This window comes from Vigna umbellata, chromosome 9, assembly GCF_029865625.1.
Source record: "Vigna umbellata cultivar VRB3 chromosome 9, Vumbellata_1.0, whole genome shotgun sequence".
NCBI classification, from domain to species: domain Eukaryota; kingdom Viridiplantae; phylum Streptophyta; class Magnoliopsida; order Fabales; family Fabaceae; genus Vigna; species Vigna umbellata.
In genome coordinates, this window is record NC_142173.1 from 37,903,444 (window position 1) to 37,914,502 (window position 11,059).

Consider the following 11,059-nt stretch of genomic DNA (forward strand, 5'->3'; position numbering starts at 1 on the left):
GAGTGTATGAGCGATATCATTAACATTATGAAGTCAAAATAATGTAGATTTTAGTTAAAAACAAAAGGTTACTAAATGCTCCTCTGGTACGAGTCTTCGTTGAGATTTTCAATCATCTAATTAGAACATTTAAGTATTAGTGTGTATTTAACTAAGTTTGGAATATCAGAGAAACTTTATTAATTGTTAAAACTATCCAAAATATGAAAAAGATCAAATTCTCATAATATATATTTCTCGATTTCTTAGGTTTTCCGTTATTTTCATTATTTTAAGATAAAGGAAATTAACTGAATTTCATATTGTATATAGATATTTGCGAATGAATTGGTCATATTATGTTTTGCATATTTTTCTATGTTAAGAGGTGGTTCTAATAAACGATTATTAGTGGAGATACGTGATAGTTCACTACAAGAAAAATCACAGTTACATACGGTCAAAATCCGTATATAACCTCCAAAATCCGTATATAAAATGATATTACATACGGATTATATACGGACAAAAATCCGTATATAAAAGAAGCGTAGCTAAGTTATATACGGATATATCCGTATATAATTTACATACGGAAAAATCCGTATATAATTTACATACGGAAAATCCGTATATAAAATCCGTATATAATTATATACGGAAAATCCGTATATAAAATCCGTATATAATTATATACGAAAAATCCGTATATAAAATCCGTATATAATTATATACGGAAAATCCGTATATAAAATCTGTATATAATTATATACGGAAAAATCCGTATATAATTTATGATTTTATATAAAAAAAAATAGGTGATTCTGCATCTGCATTTAATAGTTGAGTTTCAATAGCTGATAAAAGTCAACATAACTAACAAATTGCCAAAAATCATCTAATATAGATAAACATTTACAACTATTTAATAAAAGATATAATTCACTGAAAACTTTCAACATTTATCAAAAATAAGACATAGGTTTCGAAAACTTATCTTAGCTTGCTATATAATATATAACGTAATAAATGTAATATGTATAACAATATATCAATCATGACTAACATCCCATACAATAAATATATATGCCCTGCATCCACACTACACAAATATATATTAAACAAGATTTTAACCAACTAATACAATAAAATATTTATGTAGCATTTGAATCAACACAACAAACAATTTTCTGTAGCATTTTTATATCCAAACATCAAATAATTTCCTGCAACATTTTTATCAAAACAGCAAATAATTTTCTACAGCATTTGAATCAAAACAGTTTTTCAGCAGATTTTTATTCTGAAACAACAACAGTTTATGCAGAACTCTTGAGATAGTATACATAGCAATATCAAGGCACAATACTTACATAAATCAGTCATCAATTACTCCAACCCAGATCAACGTAGCTCATCGGTTTCTTGGGAATCCCCAGTCTAACTAATACAGTTCAAATATATACACGTTCAAATATATACACGTTCATACGTTCATCCCATCTTGGATTCTCTCTATCACTAAACCCTGCTATCATTCACACAAAATAATGTCTTTCAATCTTTGATAATTGAAGAAGCTTCAACCCAACATTTCATAATTTTGTATTTATTTGGAACTATTGGTGGGGCCTATGTCAAAAATAATCTTTATTCTGTATTTCAATCAAATCCTGTGGGCTCATACCAGAGACAAAACCAGAATGAAATGGTTGCTTGGTTAAGAAAAATTTTGATATTTTTTAAGGCCGAGAAATCAGGAAACAACACTCCACAGTTACTTTTCTCTAGCTAAATTTTAAAATTGAGACATAATGATTGTAGACCTATAACCCACAAAAGATGGCAGCACATTCTGAATGGGGTACAAGGCGTCCAATGAAGCTAGAAGAAATAACACGACATACTTCAATTAAATTTTTCCAAAATAATAAAAGAATTTATATTGAGATTTACAATGAAACACATGCCTCCAATTGAAATTAAACTAAAACTAATTTGAAAAAGGATACTTACACTTCATAAAATTTGCAGTATATCAATACATCAACATGGAACTTTAATTAGAAATCCTAGGAAGATGATAAGGCAATGGGAATTTTAAAAAAATATTTCTAGGATCAAACTAAAGAAAACATAGAAAAATCACACAGATAATTAATTAAGAGCTAGTCAGAAAAAACTTGATAACTAGGCAAACTAATAAAGGTGCAGTAAAAAAAAAAGAAGCTAAATCCGTGAGTCATCTTTGGAGGATGTGGTCAAAAAGCTTGTTAAAAAACTTCACTTATTTCGTTTTGACCCTTTTCTCACAGTAATGATGTTACAATGATCACAGACAAAGAATTTAAGATCCAAGATAATCAAATAAAATATAGATTTATTATGTGTTAAGTCTAGGGGTGGACAAAAATCCTTTTTCCCCATCTGATCAACTTTTGCACTGTTTTGATCTATTTAGAATTCATTTCATCAAATCTGTTTTTTGGTGACTAATTGAGTAAGGCAATTTTTGACAGTATGTAAGGCAATTTTTGATTTAGTACAACATATCTATTTAATGCCATTTTCTATGTTAAAAAGGATCAGAGAATTGGAGTTTCATCCAACAATAATAACATTGTAGTTATTAATGGAGAATGCAATTAGAATATATATATATATATATATATATATATATATATATATATATATATATATATATATATATATATATATATATATATATATATATATAAACCAAGAATATAGATAGAGCTCTCGAATTCCCAATTCCAAGTATGCAAGCTCCAACTTATTACAAACAGACTATACTAAACCTGATTTAGAAGAAAAAAAATGTAGTATGATTATAAATTGTGTGGTCAAATCATGGATTTGGTAGCAAGATTAGAAGTTGCATGTGAGTAAGATGTTTCTAAACTAAACAATAAATGACATAAACATATTTGCATTGTTCCAAACAGGTTCATAACTAATAAGTGGTTATAAAAAAAAACTTAACAGGACCATTAATGCAAACAGAGCAAATCCAAATATCAGATGATTCATGCACTTGCAATATTTAAAAGCAACCAGAAAAGGCATAAATTAAATTTAAAGTAATCTTCAAAAGCTTTATTCTTGAAATTTTTCACAACTTACAAGAGAATATTGTCTTACAAAACCGGGTTGAGGTATATGGTGTCTAACACATAATTTTGTTGAAACTTTCCTATATAGCCTTCCCAGCTCTACTGCATAAGATGGTGCTCCTGCTTGAAACCAACTGAATGTTCATTTTCTGTTCAACTAATTGTACAAGGAATAAAATGTCAAACATTATTTTCCACATAACCAAAAAAGAACTATTAAGACAAATCAAAGAAAATATCATACTCTATGGATTATGCAGGGATCCTAATCTTCCTAAAATACTTGTCTAATTCAATCCCAAAAGTAACAATAATTGCCCTCTTCAATCTCTCGTTCTTCCTCGGTTCATATCAAAGCCTTAGTCTAACAAACAAAGAGAAGTTGTCTCAAGTGACATAATCATTACTTGAGTACTCTTTTCAACAAAAGTTCAAAATCGTCCACTGTCAAGTTCTCAATCAAGGTTTCATAATTAGTGCGCCCACTTTTGTATTTTTTTCTTTTCCTTTTATCAAGAATGCAACATATGATTGGTACAGGTTGTAGTGCTAACCTACAGTATAGCAATCCAATAGCATTCTTTCAATTTTATTAAAGAAAAAGGCTTCAAAATTACATTTAAAGCTTCATTATCAAAACTTACATGAAACTTTGATCTGTTTGTAGAAGTTCAAATATTCCCCTGAAACACCTAATGGATAGTAGTAGATAGGCAGTTAGATACACTTATACTTGAAATGGACTAAAGAAAATAAGCCACATATATCAAGTAAGGCTGAAAAAGGTAAACAACCTATAGATATTATGATAAAAATATAAGACTCAACTTATTGTAAACAATAAGTCATACTATTAACCAAAGAAAAAAATATTGTTAGTCAAAACACAAGGATAACAATGACAGTAGAAAAAAAAAGTGAATAAATTATGTAAAATTGAAATGAAAACACTTCTAGCTTTAATTTTGAACATCTCACTCTCAACTTATCCCCTCCCGCTGCCTCCAATCTCGAATCCTGGACAAAATAACCATCATTAGTAAAAAAAAATTTACTTCTGAATGAGAAACATGTTTGGAGAAACAAGCTTCGAAACTGAGATAACCTCTTGATACCATTCTCAACTATATACAACTTGTTTTCTTGGAATCCAAAAAGAGTCTTTATCTGCATACTCTAGTTATTGTGGTTGGCTTTTTTTGTCGATTACAACATGGATTTACAAGTTTCTCACTCTCTCTTCATCAAACACTCGAGCAATTCTTCTCTCTTTTTCTCACTTAGAAACTCAAACACAATAGCTCTGGTACTAATTTGTTAAAAAATGACACGTGAAATAATGATCTGAATTATAACCGTGTGTTCATTGAATTGTAATGGCTATTATATAGCCGTGAACACTTACCAAATAGAAACAGAAAATATGCAACAAAAAAACCAAAACCGGCAACACAAAATCAGAAAACAAAAACTTAAATGTAATTGCAAATATACCCTAAATTTAAGTTTATTCAGATGACATTATTTATAAATTGCAACAAGACAGAATAATATAAGAAACAATTTAAGACACAGTAAGTAAAAGATGGTTTCTACTTGAAAAACTCCATAATCCAGAAGCCAGGGACAAAGCAGACGAATCTGATGCCACTGAATCCAGAAGATAATGCCAATTCCATGAACTCATTTTGGGTTCTCTCTTTCCCTCGTGCAGTTTGAGCCATCATCAAGAGGTCAGTTTGGAAAGCAGTCCTCGCAATAACAGTACTATTAGGCAAAGCAGGAACAATCAAATCCACAACAATCACTTTTCCATCACTGGGAAAAGATTATACTTAAAGTATGGCATCAAAAGGAACATCAGTTTCATAACCCCATTATGTGTGGCTTTATTCTTTATACTTATAGGTCTCAAACAACCCTTTTCCAAAAACATGCCCAATCCAAACCATATTTAACAAAGTAATTAACTAAACCTAATATGAATGCACTAACCTTGGAAACCCTCGTAGGAGATGAGAAGATGCAATGGTGGTTATGGAACAATAGCTCGGTCACACAGCGACTACGGTTTAAGCTTTCACGAGTCCAACAATCTTGGCACTGTTTTACCGATTCAGTCGTTGAATCGTCCTTTTCTACCGAACACGCGACCTAAATCGCATTTCTCACTGAACAATCTTCCTATTTTTCACTCCGCTTCGAATCCTTTCCGCTCCTGGAGTATCATCGTGAACCTAGGGTTTTCCAGGCGCGTTCCTCCTCTTTCGAGTTCTCTTGCTAAGGCCCTTCATTGAATCTGGTCATGGTCTCACTATTAACTCGTAGAGGAAGCTTCGAGAAGTCCAAGGAGCGTCTTCTATAAAGAGGGTTCTTCGTTGAGAGAGCAGAGGAAACTAAGACCTGGGGCAAGAGGGTTTCTTAATACAAATACCATATTATTGTTTTTTAATAAAATCTTTTCCAGATCCGTACGTAGTTTTGGTAGGAAAGATTCACTTTTAATTGAACTCATTACATAAACTTCAGTCCTTAGAAATTTTTCCCGCCACAACGCACAACGCGCCTTACTTTGGATATTAGATACGAATTATAGATAGATAAAATTTATATATAATTTATTTTTTATATCAGTATATAAAATCCGTATATAATATTTATATTACATACGGATTAGAATCCGTATATAAATATGGGTAGATAATTTCAATTTTTCTTGTAGTGGTTTAGCTTGGGTTTTGTTCTGTAGAGTTGAATATTTTAACCTATTAATAAATAAATAAATAAATATATATATATATATATATATATATATATATATATATATATATATATATATTAGTTATTACATTAGACTTCATTAATCTACTGTGAATGATGCAATAAACTTTTAAATGGATCATGTATTAGTTTATGATGATATTTGTTTATGTATCTTTTAGAAGAAATCACACTTTCTTAATCATTTATAAATCTTTATTGAAATACGAAATATATATTAAGAGATAACAATTTCAAAACATGTGTGATAATAATGTGGAAATACAGTGTGTGTCTATATATATATATATTATGGGCCCGAATTCAACCGATCGGTAAGGGTTGCAAAGTATATGAGTAAAATCGAGTGGTAGACGCTCGAAAATGTCTTGGAGCCGCTCGATCCCGACAACCGTTGAGCACAATTAAAGCACAATTAAGGTCATAACGACTACTGTTAAGGTTTGTATTAATGACTATTAAGAGGTAAATTAATTGGTTAAATTTCTTTAAACTCTATAAATAGGGGTTTACTTTCGAGATAAATGGACTTTTGACTTTTGATTACTCATAATAGATCTACAGAGAAAAATTCTGACTTGAGCGTCAGAGTGTCTTCTGCAGGTCTTCCCTATCCGATGTTTAATATCCTGAAAGAAGGAACAAGGACGCTCGACACGCAGGATTACAAGACTACAAGGCCAGTCGGTTTGTCGGAGCTTAGAGCTAGGAGAACGTTCGGTACGGAAGGAGGGTAGGCGGTTATCCTCGTCCAATGTTAGCAGAAACATTTTGGCGCTCATCGTGAGACCGAGGATTTTCGAAGACACCCTAGCAAGACCATAAGGATGTCATAGGACCCAATGGCGTTTATGTAGGAGATGCAGAGGAGGATGGAGGCCATGTAGGCAGAGATTAAAACCTTGAGACCCGAGCGTGATGCGGCAAGGGGAGCCCAGCCGAACCAACAATCGTTTGCACGCGCTCGAACCCCACCCATTGTAGAATTCCCAAAGACTGATCAGGACACTACTCCTGACGTTGATCAAAATTTGGACCAGAGCGATGATTGTAAGAACCTGAAAAATAATTAGAAAGTTAATGGGGTGATTAATTTAAATGAAACCAAAACTCTTTCATTTAAAAGCTCATTTTCAAACATCCTGGTTCAGTAACCAAGCCCCATTCTCTCTCTAAAAAAACTCAGTCCTTCTTTTTCTTTGCCCTCTCTCTACAACCTCTCCTTCTTCTCTGTTCAATCTCTTTTCACTGAGCCACTGGATTTCGGTTTAGGTGGTGCCAAAACGTCCGCAACATAGAGAGCTTCGGAACCATCCGATTAGTTTTGGGTTCTAGGCTGGTAAGTCCCTTCATGCAACCTCTTCTTTATTCTTGAACCTAGCTCATGCAATCTCTGCTGGTTACATGTAACTAGAAGCGTACTTCTTCCTGTTTCTGTCAAACTCTAGCTCTAAGAGCTGTTCTTAATCACTAAGTGGTGGTGTGTAGGGAGTTGTCTAGGTTTCTCACAACTCGAGGTACCATTAGGGCATTCCAGCGAGCTGTGTGGTTTTACTCCAAGGTAAAGGGAGCTAGGATATGTTTTTTAAATTGGTTGCGTGAACTGTATGTTGAGTATTGTACTGCTGTACTGTTGATATTGTGTTTTGATTTGGAAAGACTTAATTGCATGTGTTGGGTTGAATGACTAAGAAATTGGATTGTAATGCATGTAAACCATTTTGGGATGTATTTAATTATTGTAATGTCTATATTGATGTGTTTGGGCTGAGAGATATGTTGTAACCGTGAATGGATAGAAAAATTGGTATTCTATAAGGGTTTTGGGTCATTTGAGAGGAAGTGAGATAGTGAATTTGAGAGTTAGGAGTCTAGGGCTCTTGTAGTCTGTTGGGACAGTACAGGGAGGTTATTTGTGACTTGTTAGGGTCATCAAACTGGTCAAAAACAGGTGCAAAGTAGTATAATCGAAATTGGGTCCTTAAGTTGTGGAAATTGATGTTTCAAAAGATAAATCTTGATCTTAGTCACTTTAGATTAGTAATAGGGAGAGTTAGGATCATCTAGGCAAGTTTAATTAAGCTTAATACACAAATTAGGGGTGTTAAAAGTTGATAAAAGGGCCTAGAATTGGTAAAGTGTATGTGAGTGTCATAATTCTGCAGAATTTACGTTTTGCAGATTATGCAGACTCACTATGCGAGCTATCTCGCATAGCGAGACGCTGTAGAGGGTGCTTACTGTCTAAGTTATTCGCTGTGCGAGCTGGTGCGCTATGCGAATGACCATAGGGTGCTGCTCTCTGTCTGTGGATTCGCCTGACGAATCCTGTCGCTATGTGACTGGTGGTGGTCTGGAACCACTGCCCTTTTAATTCGAAGAGCGAGATGGGCGCAAAGCGAGAGGGTTTGGGGGTGTTCTCTCTGTCTGAGCTTTCGCATAACGACTTGGGTTCGCTATGCGATAAGACTTGAGGCCTATAGCCTCAGCGAGTTAATTCACATAGCGAATTAAGTGGGTGCGCTATGTGAGGGACATGAGGTTCAACACCTCAACGAGTTAATTCGCCTTGCAGTTGAGGATGCGCTATGCGAGACCATCCTCTCTCGCCTCGCGAATAGGGTGCGCTCTGCAGATCCTTTGAGTCCAGTCTTGTCTCTTTTTGGTTGAATCAAGTGTGTGGAATGATTGGAATGCATAGTATGATGTGGTAATGTGATTATATTGAAAGTATGCGAGTGTTTGAAACATTGTTTGGTGACTGAGAGTATGTGGTTTTAAAAGTATGGTTGATGGACGTAATTCCATGGATCTCAAAGGAGGTTACATGGTGGTACCCTATGTTATGGACGTAATTCCATGGATCCAAAAGGGAGGTGATAACAGTTGAAAAAAATGTTATTTTTATACTTAAATTTGACATAAAAAACAACCTTTATGACTTAGAAACTAGCTTGGAATCATGCTTTTGCTTATGTTTTTGAAATAAGAGAGTTGGATGAGTTTTATGCTTGGTTTCCCTTGTTTTTTCAGCTTTTAAGATGAATTGAATGGAAGAAGTGAAGTAGCCATGAGTTGGAGTCAGAAAAGGAAGAAAAAGTGCATAAAAGAAGAGCCGCAAGTATCGCTCAGCGGAAATTACTACTGAGCGACGCTCTGAAGACCCGCAGTCACCGTTGAGGGGCAAAACTGCAGCTGAGCGTCAAATAGAAGAGTCGCACTTACCGTTGAGCGACATTTTGATGGGCCTTGGGCCACTTTTCTGCAATCTTTAAGAGTCTATATAAAGTTTTAGTCGACCTAGCGTTAGTATCTTTTGGAAAAACGAAGCAAAATCATACTTTCTTCACCCCTTGGAGGAGGATTTTGGATGTTCAAGCTCCACTCTTCAAATTCTAGGGTTCTATCTTTCATTCTTTCATTATTTTTCATCTAGTTTCACCATGATTATGGTGAACTAAACTTTCATTGTTGTTGGGGAATCAATGTAATCCTTTGAAACTCTCATGTATTGAATTGGTTCTTTAATTCATATGATTTCTTTCATTAATTGTTAGGATTTTTCTTCTATACTCTATGCATTCTTTCATCAAAGAAGGTTGGGTGATCATCTTGCTGAAGATTATCTAAGCTATGTTAAAGGACACGTCATTCGGTATGACGCTGATTCCATTAACAGATTCTTAAATACTGAGTGGGCCTGTGAGTAGTGTCAGTTTGCTCTCAATATGGAAGAAGGAGCAGACTTTGGTAATGTGGAAAGTGTGCTATGTGTGCCTGGTGGACACTTTTAGAGAAACAGGAATGGTGCTGTAGTGAACAATAGGAGACTTGATCTGACTCCTTTAACAAAGTATTGGATGACATTTTCTCATGCCAACATCTAGCCATGCTCACATGTCTCAGACATAACTGTTAGCAAGATGCTTCTCTTGTACTGTGTGCTTAGAGAGCTGAGCATTAACATTGGCCAGGTCATAACTAATGAGATTTAGGTGTGTGTCAACACTATGAATAGCAAAGCACCTTTGGGGCATCCTTCTTTGATTACAAACCTATGTGAGCTAGTTGGGGTGAATATCTCTGCTCCACCATTTGAGAGGCCTAGGAAAGCTATTGATGAGGCCTATTACAGACGGTATTGTGGAGGTGATGAGGCAGCTCAGCCAGTACCACCCCGCCGTCCTCGCAGAGCGAAAGGACCACCACAGAGTCAGGCATCTGTAGAGCCTCATGAGGAAGAGCCATTTCTGATGAGGGATATGTATATGTCTCTTATAGATGCCCAGATGCAGTCTATTCATAAAGGGCAGGTGGCCACAACTGAGATGGTTATTGGGATGTATGATACACCCCAGTACATAGGTGGATCATGGATGAGTTTCATAATGTGATGGCATGGCCAGAAGAGCAAGCTTAGGGCAGTGGAGCTGGAGCAGTTGGAGCTTCAACTATGGATGGTGATGATGATGAGGATGCCTTTGAAGATGTGAGACTGATGAAGAGGAGGAAGATTGAGATGACAGCATGGGTTGATGAGGAACTGAGATAACATCTATTGATGGATGCTATCACCTCTAGAGCAGGATTTTTATTTGTTGTTTTGTTGAACTTATTTGCTTATGTTTTTATAATAGGGTTGTGATGTACTCAGTTTGAAACTTTATCTGCTATGATGATTTGCTTGTGACTTATGCATGATGAGTAATGCTTGATGATGCTTGGATATTGATTGATGTTGAGAGTGTGCACTATATGCTTATATACAGGTGGTGGTTCACGAGGTATGTGAACAAATGCATGATGTTGTGATTGTGATTATGATGCTAAGCAGGATGTGTATATGGAATGTTGAATGAGCCTATATGTGAGGTTTTGAACTCCAAAGTTTTTGGTGAATGAATGCTATTACATTGAAAGCATGAATGACTTTGTCCAGGTTTCTATGATTGAATCACTTGCTTGTATGTGTCATATGATCAAGGCCATCTGTTTTACCCTTTATTAGCCAAATGCATGATTTTAGCCAATAAAACAGAGCACAATGTGTTATAACCTTTGAACACTTAGCTTTGAACATGATAGAAAACCCTTTTTGAAAAGCTTTACCTTGAGTTGAGTTGAAGATATCTTGTGGTATTGATAAATGTTCAAGTTTGTGGTTG

At 34.8% G+C, this 11,059-nt stretch overlaps 1 long non-coding RNA gene across 4 annotated transcripts; it reads right to left on the reverse strand.

The window, feature by feature from the left end:
* Positions 1-1,009: 1,009 nt before the first annotated feature.
* LOC148193465 (uncharacterized) lies at positions 1,010-5,834 on the reverse strand. 4 transcript variants are annotated; one of them, XR_015781968.1, is made up of 3 exons: positions 3,758-5,834; positions 3,124-3,270; positions 1,010-1,507 (listed from the first exon to the last, which is right to left on the reverse strand). It is a non-coding gene; the product is annotated as an uncharacterized LOC148193465 (long non-coding RNA). The 4 variants fall into 4 exon arrangements; XR_015781967.1 differs by having other exon boundaries at positions 1,010-1,510; XR_015781969.1 differs by lacking the exon at positions 1,010-1,507 and having other exon boundaries at positions 3,075-3,233.
* Positions 5,835-11,059: the final 5,225 nt, after the last annotated feature.